This window comes from Harpia harpyja, chromosome 11 (genome assembly GCF_026419915.1).
Source record: "Harpia harpyja isolate bHarHar1 chromosome 11, bHarHar1 primary haplotype, whole genome shotgun sequence".
In the NCBI taxonomy this organism is placed as follows: Eukaryota; Metazoa; Chordata; class Aves; order Accipitriformes; family Accipitridae; genus Harpia; species Harpia harpyja.
In genome coordinates, this window is record NC_068950.1 from 42,602,476 (window position 1) to 42,614,621 (window position 12,146).

A 12,146-nucleotide genomic window follows, 5' to 3' on the forward strand; every position below is an offset into this window, starting at 1 on the left:
AAACCGCCCGGGGCCCTCGGGTCAATAACGTGCCTCTGAAAAAAAATACCTCCCGAAATCTGTAGCTGTATGATAGATTGTAATTGCTCGAGAAGAGCCATTATGGTCCGTTAGGTCAATACTCTGCATTTCCAAAGTGCTTTAATTAATACATATTTACATCAGGTAATAGCAGGGATTTCTCTGAGCCATGGTATTAGGCCAAGAAAGGCTCCTAACTTTCATAATTCAGGGGGGGACGTGAGTTTAGTCTCTTAGTGCTTTATTGCACCTTATAAAAACGCATCTCCATGTCAATGAGCAGCAAGAAAATCTCTGTCCAGCAAGAGCATCGCATTGCCCCTCGCCTGGGGAGGTGACTCGGGGGGGTCCCACACGGCGCGGGGGGGACAGCGATGCCCCCAAAGCTTTGCCAATGCACCCTCCACAACCCCCTCGTCTTTCCGCTCCTGCTCGGTGGTTTTGAGTCATAAATAAGTTACCGGTAAGATAAATTACCATTGCTGCGGGTCGTACGGCAGCGGCCACGCTCCGTGGGGAGGAACGATGCTGATGGTGGGGAAGGCGCCCGGGCACCCCGGGTTATTTTGGAGAGGGCGACCCACACCCTCCAAAGCGTTTTTTAAGTGATTTCTGCTTTCAAACAGCAAGTCACCCGTCCTGCTCGTGGGGACCGCGGGGCTCAGCCACCTCCCCGGGTCACCCATCCTCCTCCTCCGCACCGCTGTGATGCCGCGCGTGCAATTAAATATCATCTGCCCTTAAATTGCTGCAATTCTGCAGCCGCTCGGGGCTCGATCCAGTGTTGTGAAACTCACGGGACATCGATTTACCTGCTTATAGTAATCCCAGGCGTGCGCTTTGATGTGAGAACCGAAGGTGTTGTTCCAGCTCTCCCGGATCTGAAAGGCAGCCCCTGGTTGAGTTGTGCGTGGGCCGGGTGCTGCCCTGCGTGGCGGAATTGGGGGGGCAGGAGACCGGCAGGTTATAACCGCCCGAGGTAACTCTAAAAATGTAAATGCTATAAGGTTATTGGGTTTTTTTTAAAAAAAAAGTTTTCCCCCTGCAACCACAAATTAGAAACGGCACTGCTAAAAATCACTGGTCTATCCACAAATTTTAATTAAAACCTAAATAAATCATGGTCGTCGCTGCACTTGCATATAAACAATGAGGGAGATGGCACACTTACAGCGGCTTGTCAACGTTTGGTGACTAATGAGTCGCTGTGAAAATACAATCTGAAGGGCCAGAATTGAAAGCAGATTCCTCGGCTAACGAAGGGCACATGCGACCCCGCTGCGGCCATCGCGGCAGAAGGCACCGAAACCACCTCTCAGGGCTGGCAGGGGGAAGGAAAAATTTCGTTAAGGCTGGCAGGACGAGCCTTTATTAAATAAAGCGCGGCGCTGTAATGCAATATTGCAGCTGCAGCCTTTTCGCCGCGTTATGGAGTAATGTTTTCCCCTGTCCTTGCAGCAAACAATAACCATATGCTGGATTTGTTACCAAATGTTTATTTCATTTCTTCATTAGTACACAACGAGGGCTCGGAAAAAAAAGAGGTTTCATTGCTTCGAGTGCTGGGGAAGAGCTTCTAACCGGGGACCCAGATACCTCAGGCAGAAGTGCTCGTGCCCAACGCCCGCTTGCAGCGGGTGCCGTTTGACGTTGCACTTTTCTGTGCGTTACCGCGTGTCCCCGTTGCACCCCCGGATCCGGGGGTCCCAGCTGGGGACGTCTGGCATGTACGGGAGCGGAGGAGCCGGGATGGGTGCTGCAAATCGTGTCGGTCCTCCCGCCGCGGGGCACCGGCTGCAGCGTCGTCAGGAGGGAGGCCAAGCAAGACGTCGAATTTAAACAAGTTCTCTTGTGTTTTACAAACTCTCTCTATCTGATGGGACAGGCAGCACCGGGGCCGGGGGGAGAAGCTGTTGTTCGGCGCAGCAGAAGCGAGTTTCTGGTTGCGTACTGGAGGAGAGACCTCGGCCATCCGCCGGTGAAGCCCACGAGCTGCTCATGTCCAGCACAAATGGAAACCTCGAGGTCCCGGTCAGCTGTCGCACTCAAAAAGCCTCTGAACTAAAAGCCAGTTTTACGAAGTAGCCTTCCCCTTTCTAAAAGGCCTTGGCCAAGCTCTGCTCAGGGTGCTCAGGCTCTGGAGGAGCCCACGGGACATCGCTGGTGCCTTCAGGGACCATCTCCAGATGGTGCTCCGCGGGTGGAGGGGCCATCGCTGCATCAACGGTGCGATGGGCTTGGGCACGGCTGCGCTCCACTGCAGAGCTGCTGCCCCGTATGGACACCTCCACTCCACGTGGACCCCATCCTGCTCGCATGGACCCCCCCTCATGGACCATGTCCTCCCCACACGGACCGCATCCTCCATGGATCGGCAACCCCCACCATGGGAAAGTGTCCTACCGAGGCCAGCATTCGTGTTTCAACCAGTGAGTTTCCACAAAAGCTTTGAGTTTGACAAAACACCATTTTCTTAGGGAATATTTTCTCCCACCAAACATTTAAGGCAGACCTAAGTTTCAAAGTTTGGGATTTTCCTCCCCAAGGGACTGAGCGTCTCCAAGCGAGAGCTGCATCTCCCACACACGCATGCAGCTTGTTCCTCAAAAAACCCCCAACAGCACAGCGCTCACTGCAGCCCTGCACGTGCCCGCAGCCCCGCAAGCCGCAGCAATTTCCAGCAAAGACCAAAGAATTGTCTTGCTCCCAAAATACCCAAGAATGATGCTATTTCCGCCAAGAATGATGCTGTTACCATCAAGAATGATGCTATTTCCACAAGAACGATGCTATTTCCACCAAGAACAATGCTATTTCCATGAAGAATAATGCTATTACCACCAAGAATGATGCTATTTCCACCAAGAACAATGCTATTTCCACCCAAGAAGGATGCTATTTCTTTTGGAGGGTCATGGTAACTCACCCCAGAGTGTCCCAAGCAAGGAAATGCCTGGAAATGGGAGCTGGTCCACCTTACTAGCCTTTGCTTTTTGGGGATTTTTTTTTTTCCCCTCTAAAGCAGCCTCGTGAAAAGAAAGAAAAATATTATGGTGTCTGTGTTGCTTCTGCAATTCAAACCCTGGTCTTGACAGGGGGAAAAGAAAAAAAATAAAGAAAAAAAGAAAACCAAACCGCTCCCAACTGCAGCACATGCTCATGGAAACAAGATGTGGTGCACATGAGGCTGTCCCAGGGAGAAAGTTTGCTAAAAATAACATATGCAGATTATGTACATAAAATGTCATGAAATATCAGCACATAAAACCGTGTGGTAGTTCAGGCTGTTGCAATTACAGCTCAAATGTGCCAGATGAAGGACACGCAGCATTTGGCGCATCTGCAGTGGAAGCCAGGCGCGGGGCCAGCTCCCCTCTCCAGCCATTGCTCCAGGCACCGGGGACCACGGCCGGCCTCGTCGTGCAGAGCCAAGACCCTGCGAAAATACAGGGGGATGGGCTTTATTATTATTTTCCAGCTAAGGAGGAACAGGGACAGCCCTCGGGCTGCCTCTAAAGCCCTTGTACCTGCGAAGGGTCCGTTCCCAGGGGCTGGGTTGGGGGCTGCTCCACCAGCCGGGAGCAAACTTGGGCATGGCCATGGTGGAGCTGCCAGAAACACCCAGACTGGGGGATTTCCAGTTGTCGAAGGTCACCTGGGCGCAGGATGGGGCTGTGGCTGGTGAGCCGGACCTCTGCTTGGAAAGCAAATCTCAAAAAAAAAAAGTGATTTTTTTTTTTTTGCCCAGAGCATCACTCATCCTGGGTGAAGCAGACCCCTACCAATTACTTTGCCAGAGGAAAGATGCCGGTAACTAATTTTGCTTGTGTATAGGAGGATCTCAGCGCACTTTGAGGCACTAACGAGGCCTGCCAGACCCCCCTGAGGTCCTTCGGGGTGGCATTATAAGGCGGCTGACATTTTCCGTGCTCCCTCCTTAGTCTTCTGGCTGCGATATAAATTTTCCTCGAGTTCTGCTTTTGTTATTTGCCTGCATCTACACGCTGTTTGTTTTTACACGGTGACCCACATAACTCATTTTAATATGTACTGAGGCGGTAGGATTGGGCTGGAGGGGTGTTGGGGGGAATGCAGCGGCTCCGGCTGCAAGGAAGCCATCGTGTCCGTATTTTGGGAGAGGACGGCGGGAGCGATGGCATCCCCTCCCCTCGCTGTCCTGCTGGAGCCCTCCGTGCTGGTAGAAATGGTGTTGGGCTGTTCCCACTGGTGGCCAAAACCATGGATGAACTCTTCTTAACCATCAATTTTAATAAAATATTCATTTTTTATTTAATTTCTGGCCCCTCTGTTCTCTTCCCTCTTTGCTCCTTGTGAGATAATGGCTCTTGTTAGCAGAAACACAGCGATGCTCCGGAACCCCCCCAGCCATGGGAAAGGTGGGGGGTCCCTCAGGCCACGTACGTCCACATATATAGGAATATCTATTTTCTTTTGCAATTTGTGCTCACATCAGAGTCATCAGGAGGTGCTGCTGTTGCCCCCTTGGCAAGCCCAGGTCACTGCTTCTGCCTCTTCGTCATTTAATATTAAATATTAGTAATTAAATATTAGTAAATATTTAAGTAAGATAGAGTTGGCTTTGATTTGGGAAAATCCTAAGTTATCGGATAAAGCCAGTGGGGTGCAGGGACACCCTGCCCGGAGGGGGCACGTCCCCCCAGGGGCACCGTGTCTTGCTCACAGCCCGGCTTTGGGAGCATCTCCCTCCGCACCACGCGGGAATTTGGGCCGAGACCTTCCCGGGCATCTCCGTGGTGGCCGGTGCCATAATATTCTCTTAAGTTATCCACATTACACATTTTAATCACTTTTCTAGCAAATAAAGCTTTTACCCAGCTAGTCAGCCGGAATTAAATTACTTTACAACAGATTTTTATGTCTTCCCCCCCCCAAGGATACTTTTTATTTCAGCAAACACACGCTGCTCCGGCGGCTCCTGGGTCGAGCGAGGCCCTTTGTACGGCGTACAGAAAAGCGCCGTGATTCATCGCTTTCTCATTATTTTGTCCTTTCGCTGGATATTGCCGGGGATTTTTTTTTTTTTTTCCTCTTCCTTTTCTTCCTTTCTTTCCAGTCCACTTGAAAGGACCTGATGGAAAGAGAGGAATATTCATCTCCCAAGTTTGCTCACGTGGCCGGCGGCGGCTCGGCAAACTTTTCTCGCCGCCATCCCCGCGCGCGGTACGGTGTGTGCCGGCACGGCGGCGCTTGGCAACCCCGGCGCCGGGACAGCCGTGTGAGGAATGACGCTGTTTGTTTGCTCCACGTCCAGCTATTTGTCACTGGCCATTTTGCCTCCAAAGCTTTAATATTTAATGAGATCCGGGCTGGCCGGGCGCTGCGCAGCCATGGCCGGGCGCTGCGGCTCGGTTTCCTGCAGTGCGGGGAAGGCTGTCGGGGGGGGAGTGAGTTGTGTACTGCGGCAGATGGGACTCTTTTTATTTCGATTGATTTTCAGTTAATAACTTTTAACCTCCTGAACCGAGGCGGCTGCCGACGGGACTCGTGCAGGACTCGATGCAGCCTGCGAAGCGGCGGGGGCTCGGGCATCTCTTGGCCCAGCTGGGGATGCCAAGGGGACCCCAAAGGGGAGGTTTGTGGCTTGAGGAACACCCCGACGGGGCACACGGTGGTTATTTATTTAGGAAACATGCACTTCAGCGGGGAACTCACCGACCGCCCTTGCTCCATCCCCAGGGGTGCCAGGCAGCCTCCACGCAGGGAAATGGGTCGATTTTCCTTATTAAAAAAGGACAGGAGGGACAATACAAAGATTCCACGCAGAAATCTTGCTAAAGGTCCCCTCTTCCCTCAGCACCCCATGCCGGAGCCCTCCCACAACCCACCTGGATGAAGGAAAAGCCATTTTCCCAGCATTTTCTCAGCTGGGATGCTTCTCTGGTTGAGAGCCCATGTCACTAGGCTGTGATCCCCCCCTTTACAACCCCAGAGCTGGGGTTTGGTGAAGTTTATCTTATTGCTAAATAATATTTTTGCACCATTTGGGAGGTGTTCAGGGTGGTTTTTTGTTTTCTTTCCAAAGGAAGAAGAGCAGTTGCTTGGCCGCTGCTCGCAGTGCTGGAGGGCGCAGTTGAATTGCAACATCCGACACGATGTCCGATGTTCCTGGAGAGGAAGAGCATTTTCCCAGTGAGATTTCGGAAGGGTCACCCTGGACACGGGGCAGAAACGCTAGCGAGGTCTCCCATTCCCTGTGGCATGGGGACGAGAGGAAAGGGCTGCAATTATCTCAGTTATTTTCTGATGCAAAAGAGGAGAAAATAGCCTACATTTATTTGCCTAAGGGCAACCATTTAAAAGCAAAGGGTGAGCGATGGAGAGCTCTCCTCCCCATCAACGCATGCCCTGTGCCACCCACGGAGGACGCAGCATCGGGATGCTCCGGCGGCAGAGCCGGTGCCACAGGGATAGAGCTGCTGGCTGCGGTGGCATTTGCACCCGATGGCGTTGGAAATGCTGACTGCCCTTGCTGTGGGGCAGGCAGAGGGGCGACGGCGGTGTGAAATCTTGCGGCCTGATGATATTTGCGAAGCTGCAGCGGCGCGGGCAGTCCTGCGTGGGTGGGAGACTCCTGGCTTCCCACTAAAGGAAAGGGAATTTCTCATCATTTCAGCTGTAGAAGCAAGGCTTGAAAATGCATGCTCTGGAGCCAGGAGACGAAGGAAAATCAGATAAAATATACTTCTGAAAAGGATTTTGAGGCGAGATTCATGACTTTTTAATGGACCAGACTGATTTAACTCCCTTTGTGTTACTGCTGGCTGGTGCAGCTCCGGCTTCTTGCTGTCCAGTCAAGCCAAGGGTCCTTCCCCGCTGCCACAGGACGCTGCCCCAGCCAAACCCCTGTGGTTCGGCTACAGGGAAGGGTAAGAGATTCATCTGGACATGCAAAGCACTATATAGTGCAGCCAGGAATATGGTCGAACTCTTGAGGTCAGCAGTTCAACATCGTGCTGTTACGCCCATCTCAGATCATTCCCTTGCTAAGTCCTCATCATGAGACAGACCAGTGGAGGCATGGCTGGTTCGTGATTTAGGAGATTTCTTCTTGGATGGTGTGCTGGAAAGGGACTTTAAAGGCTGTAACATCACTGCGCTGGAAGAGGACAGTGGGGCATGAGCAGCCTGGAAGAGGTTGCTTTGGTCATCCAGCTCCAAAAACAGGGGGGGGAGTGATGGCAGGCTTGCATTCCCTCTGCGTGGAAGAGCTTGCAAGAGCAGCAATCTAAGTCACTCCCCATGCACACCCCTTCAAAACCCATTTCTTCAAACAAACACCGCTCTGGGAAAACAGCTGGTTGAGATAACCAGAGGTTTTGGGTGCTGGAGGCAGTTGGCCTTCATCTTTCTCACTACATGCACAAAATGGATTGTTAGCTTCCATCCACTACGTACACCCGGCTTTGTTCACTGCCGTCGGCACAATAGCTTTTAAGGATGGCCTCATCTTTGTTCGCCTAGGAGGAAGTAATTGGTCAAATTTAATTCAAAGAGAGATCAATTAGAAAAGGTTGTGATAGACAGTTAGGTCACCGGCAACTCCTATAAATCGCAGGTAGAATTTCCTCCTTTGCCATATAGCAGTTTGATGTAGGCGATGGCTCATTTGCAAGCTAAAGGTTTAATTAGGAGAAAAAAAAGGTCAGCAGAGATCAGATGTGAATTGCAAAGTGCTAAAGAAGTTTACTGCAGCAACGTATTTATTGAGAGCCATGCTATAGATCTGCACCCTCTCTGCCCAGAATGCTAATAGCACCCCTTTGAATTCTTCCTATCAACAGAAAAATCATCGATAATATATGGGATGCTTTAAAACTGTTTAGCACCCACTTTCTTTTTATGATAATCAAAGGGCTTTGCTAAGACCCAGAGAATCCCTTACCCATCTCGTTAATTGTGGATCCTTCTTTCCAGGTCGGGTTTCCAGAATGTGACACCTTTTGGGTCGCTGTTTCCTCTCCCATCTATCGTAATATGAGCTTTGCGGAGGGTATTTATCGCTTCTCCTCATCAGGGACATAGTCACGATGTAAATTGTGCCAGAAATACCAATGTGATGAAAATTCATGGTGTTTCTTCCTCACCTCACTGTGTTCCGGATGGTTTTTATAGGTGTGCAAACTGCAGAAATAAAGAGTTCTGTAAAAGCTCTCCTAAAAGCAATGGGAGCAATAGTGATGCGATTACACGAGGTTTTAGCTCGTCGGCAAGAGTGCTGAGCTGGCCCAAGGCAGTAGAGCCTAAAGTCAAGCCAGACCGTCGATCTCAGCTCCCAGGGTCGCCGCAGGCTGTGCTGGTTACTTTTGGGGTGCGGGGGAGAGGGGTCCGGGGGAGGCTCAGCGGTGTTTCGGGTGCTGCCGGCTCTGCGGGCGGCAGGAGGAACCGCAGCCCCGCGCGTTGCTTCGGACGCTGGGACGTAGCGGACCGATAATACGCTCTGCCACGCTGCTGCTCCCGCGGACGAGGTGGGAAGCATCGTCACTTCATCCGCAGCTCCGGGAAGGCTCCCTCCTGCTGCTCCCTTGTTCCCTGCATCTCCGGGGGGTTCCCACCGGTGGGGATTGGCATCGGTGCTCTGGGTGCGGCGGTGCGGCCGCTGCCCTTCGCTGGGAGCTCGCCGACGGGCGCAGATGCAGCTTGCAGCCCGATGGGCGCTGCGGCTGGGGCCGGGAAGAGTTCAAGGGGTGCTGCTTCTTGGCCAGAATCACCGGGGCTCCAGGCATCCCGAATTGTCCCCAGGAACACCACGGTTTGGGGCGTCATTAGGTGTCATTCACTACTAATGACTCCGCAATAGCGTATGGCAGGATGAACGCTGCGAAGGTCCGGAGACAGCCACCAAGGTGGAGAGAAATCAAAATGGCAGCTAGGCCTGGCTGGGAGAACAAGAGCAATGTTTCCAGTCACTTCCATTTGTTCCAGTATCACTCAGCCCCACACCCAGTTTGATGAGAGATTGCAATTTTGCTTTAAGCAACACTATACAAGGAAGGACAGATAGCAGATCAGATTGTAAACTGATGTAATTAAACAGGAGACTTTAATTCCCAGCACCTGAGACTCAAGTCCTCCGTGCAGCATCGATAACACTAATTTCAGTAATTTCGGCAAAGCAAACTGTACGAACAATAGGCGGAGGACGGAGGAGGCTCTTCACTCTTCTGGAGGATCAGAAACTCGCAGCAATTATCAGTCAACAGTTCCAGCTGCCTGGTAAACTGTTAAGACTAGAGTAAACACATCACGGCTCTGAGGCTGGAAACAGAAGAGCTGTAATTATTTTGAAGTTTAACTATTGCCCCCATCTCCAGATACAGGGAGCGAAACGACGCAGACCCCGACGCACCCAGCTTCCGACAAGGACATGTGATGCTCCTCGTGCAGAAATTCAAGTGTGCTTCTAGGACGCTTAAGATTCAGGTGCGATGTGTATAAAGCATTAACCATTTCCTCCCCATGGCAGACAAAAATCACATTACCTTGGGCAAGCCACATTCTTATTAAAAAATCAGCTCCTACGAGCCTCGTAAGAGGAGCCAGAGATTCCTTCGTCTTTGTGAGCGTGTGGGGGAAATTCTGCTGTTCTGACAACCAAATCATGTTTGATATCATCTGAGCTGACTCGATAGAGATGTCAAATGGGAGAAGATAGCAGAAGTCTGCCTTGCAGTTTAATTGGCTTACACTTTTGTATATCCTGTTTTAAAAGTAAGGCCTTCAAAATGCGATTTGGACAAGTGAGTTGCGTGGGGTTTTATGCTGGGCGGTCTAGCAGTCTTCACAGTGACAAAAACAGCGCAGCTTTGAGCACAGGCTGTATATATGGTTGGATTTATGGAGTATTCATTATTTTAATAGCACTTATTGACTTAGGGTCAAATATCTTTTTCCAACATTTTTTTATTTAAGGAAAGAGCCCGTATGTCACAATCTCATGCCTCATCTAATTGGATAAGTGTTTCCTTTGTCCTTGAAACCGAAAAGTAGACCGCGTATCCAGGAGCTACAGAATGAAAAAGCATCTGCCTTTGGTATTTGGCATGCCTCAATTAAAAAACCCGCTGCCTGGGCTATCATTTTTTTTTAATTCTGACCAGAGCACTTCTGCTCGGATTCAAGCAGACAGTTCTGAAGGTCGAGCTAGGGTTATGTAAAAAAACAAATCCTTTGGAACAATATATAGAACATTAATGTTTTACATACAACAGAAAAGAGGCCTGGATCCAGCACAGCCAAGTCCGGAGTCATGCTGGAAGCACGGGAACGGCTCGCGTGCTCGCTCCCCCCCCCGAGCGTTTCTGTAAGCTCCTGCTGGAGTGGAGCTCAGGTCCCCTCTCAAGATGTGACTCCCCTCCCTCCCAGCCCCACAAATCTAGTGCTCAATATGCACAAAACACTTCCATCTTTAAAAAATAATTGAAAAGGTGCACCCTAAAGTTCACTGGATCGATCCCTCTGAATTATTTTATTTAGAAGACACTTCATTGTGTCAAAGATTTAATGGAGAGGTTACGATGCCCAGCCTTCAGAATGTCAATGCATTAAAACGGAGCGTTGCAGGGAATGTTAAAATCCCCGGTAACATACGCCCAAGCAAAACTGCCAGATTTATGAAATATGAAAATGATTATACAGAGTTTAGATAAGACATAGGCTGCTGGCGAAAAGCAGTATAGGGGCCAGAATCCTTCTGCGTGTGTCTTACGAGTAGTGGGATGAAATTTAGCAGCCTCGCTATGGACTCTTTCGCCTTTCCCTTACATCCCTTCGAGCGTTCCCTTCCCAAGCCACATCTTTTGAAATGTGTGGATTTTTACATGAGCAGTATTTCCCAGCACACTTGATTAAATACCTTCCCTTGTTATTTATTGCCCATTAAACAACATATCTTCTGCGTGTACCTTCGCTGGACAAAAGATCTTTGCTATCGAATGCAGACCTCAGCATGTCTTAGGCCAGAGCAGTTTACTGCAATGATCTCTACGTGGGGCTGCAGCTGAGAAGCACTGAGAAAACTCCGGCAGCACAGATCAGGGTTCTCTGCTTATTAAGCGGCATTTCTGGTATATGAGAATTACCCTACTTTACTACATTTCTTGGTGCATGCGATAAGGTTATAATACAGAAGTCCAAAGGTTTTTTCCTCTCTCCTTGGGGAATCTCTCTCTTCGGGTGCTGCAGGAACAATTGCGAACCACCAAAGTACTTCTAGGCTGTAAAGTTTCAAGTGAAACGGAAGGGCGGGGGAAGGAATGACAAGTCCTTTTTACTGAAATTCTCTCCCCAAATGGATTTGGCAGAGCCCAGCTCTGCTGATCTTACAGCAAGGTTTATCATTTGTGCAGGCTGCTGCCTGAAGGGGGAAAAGATCTTTGAAGTTGCTGAATGATGGAAGGGTCTCCCCCCTCCTCTCCCTCACACACATTTTTTAAGGGTGGAGACTGGGAGATGTTCAACTGCCCTGAGTCAGGAAATTACATGACAAATTAAACAATTATGTGTTTTAGTGCTGAGCATCTATTTAGATATTTAGCATCAAACATGCATTTAGCATGAATTCCACGGGCATTTATACTTTTCCCGACCCCCTGCACCTACACTGCATTATTTTACTGCATGTCTAGAGCTCCCCCAGTCCAGCATCTACACCTTGAAGAGATTTCTTTATCATTTAACTTTATTACAGAGGCACTGCCTGGACACTGTTGGAGTGACAAGGACTATTTCCTTAATTACTGTACATTGATAATAGCATTTACTCTGGCAGCTCCAGTGCTATTCAATCAAGCAAGATTCAATACAAAAAAGCTGATTTGCCAAAAAAGAGATTAGCATAAGTGCCTACAGTCACATTCTATTTTTGAAGGTAAAGCTACTGTGTCTGTGAGGTTTCTTGTGGGAACTTCATAAAGAGAGATTAATCTAGTTTATCTCCTTCAAAAGATATTTGGGGAAATCGCAGAGAGTCGCTGTTTTAGGCTCTTCTGGTAATAATTTTCTATAAACATGTAAAATAAAGAACTGCACAGAAAATGCTCATCAGTAGCAGGAAGGTATATTTTTTTCTCTCACGTGGACGTAGA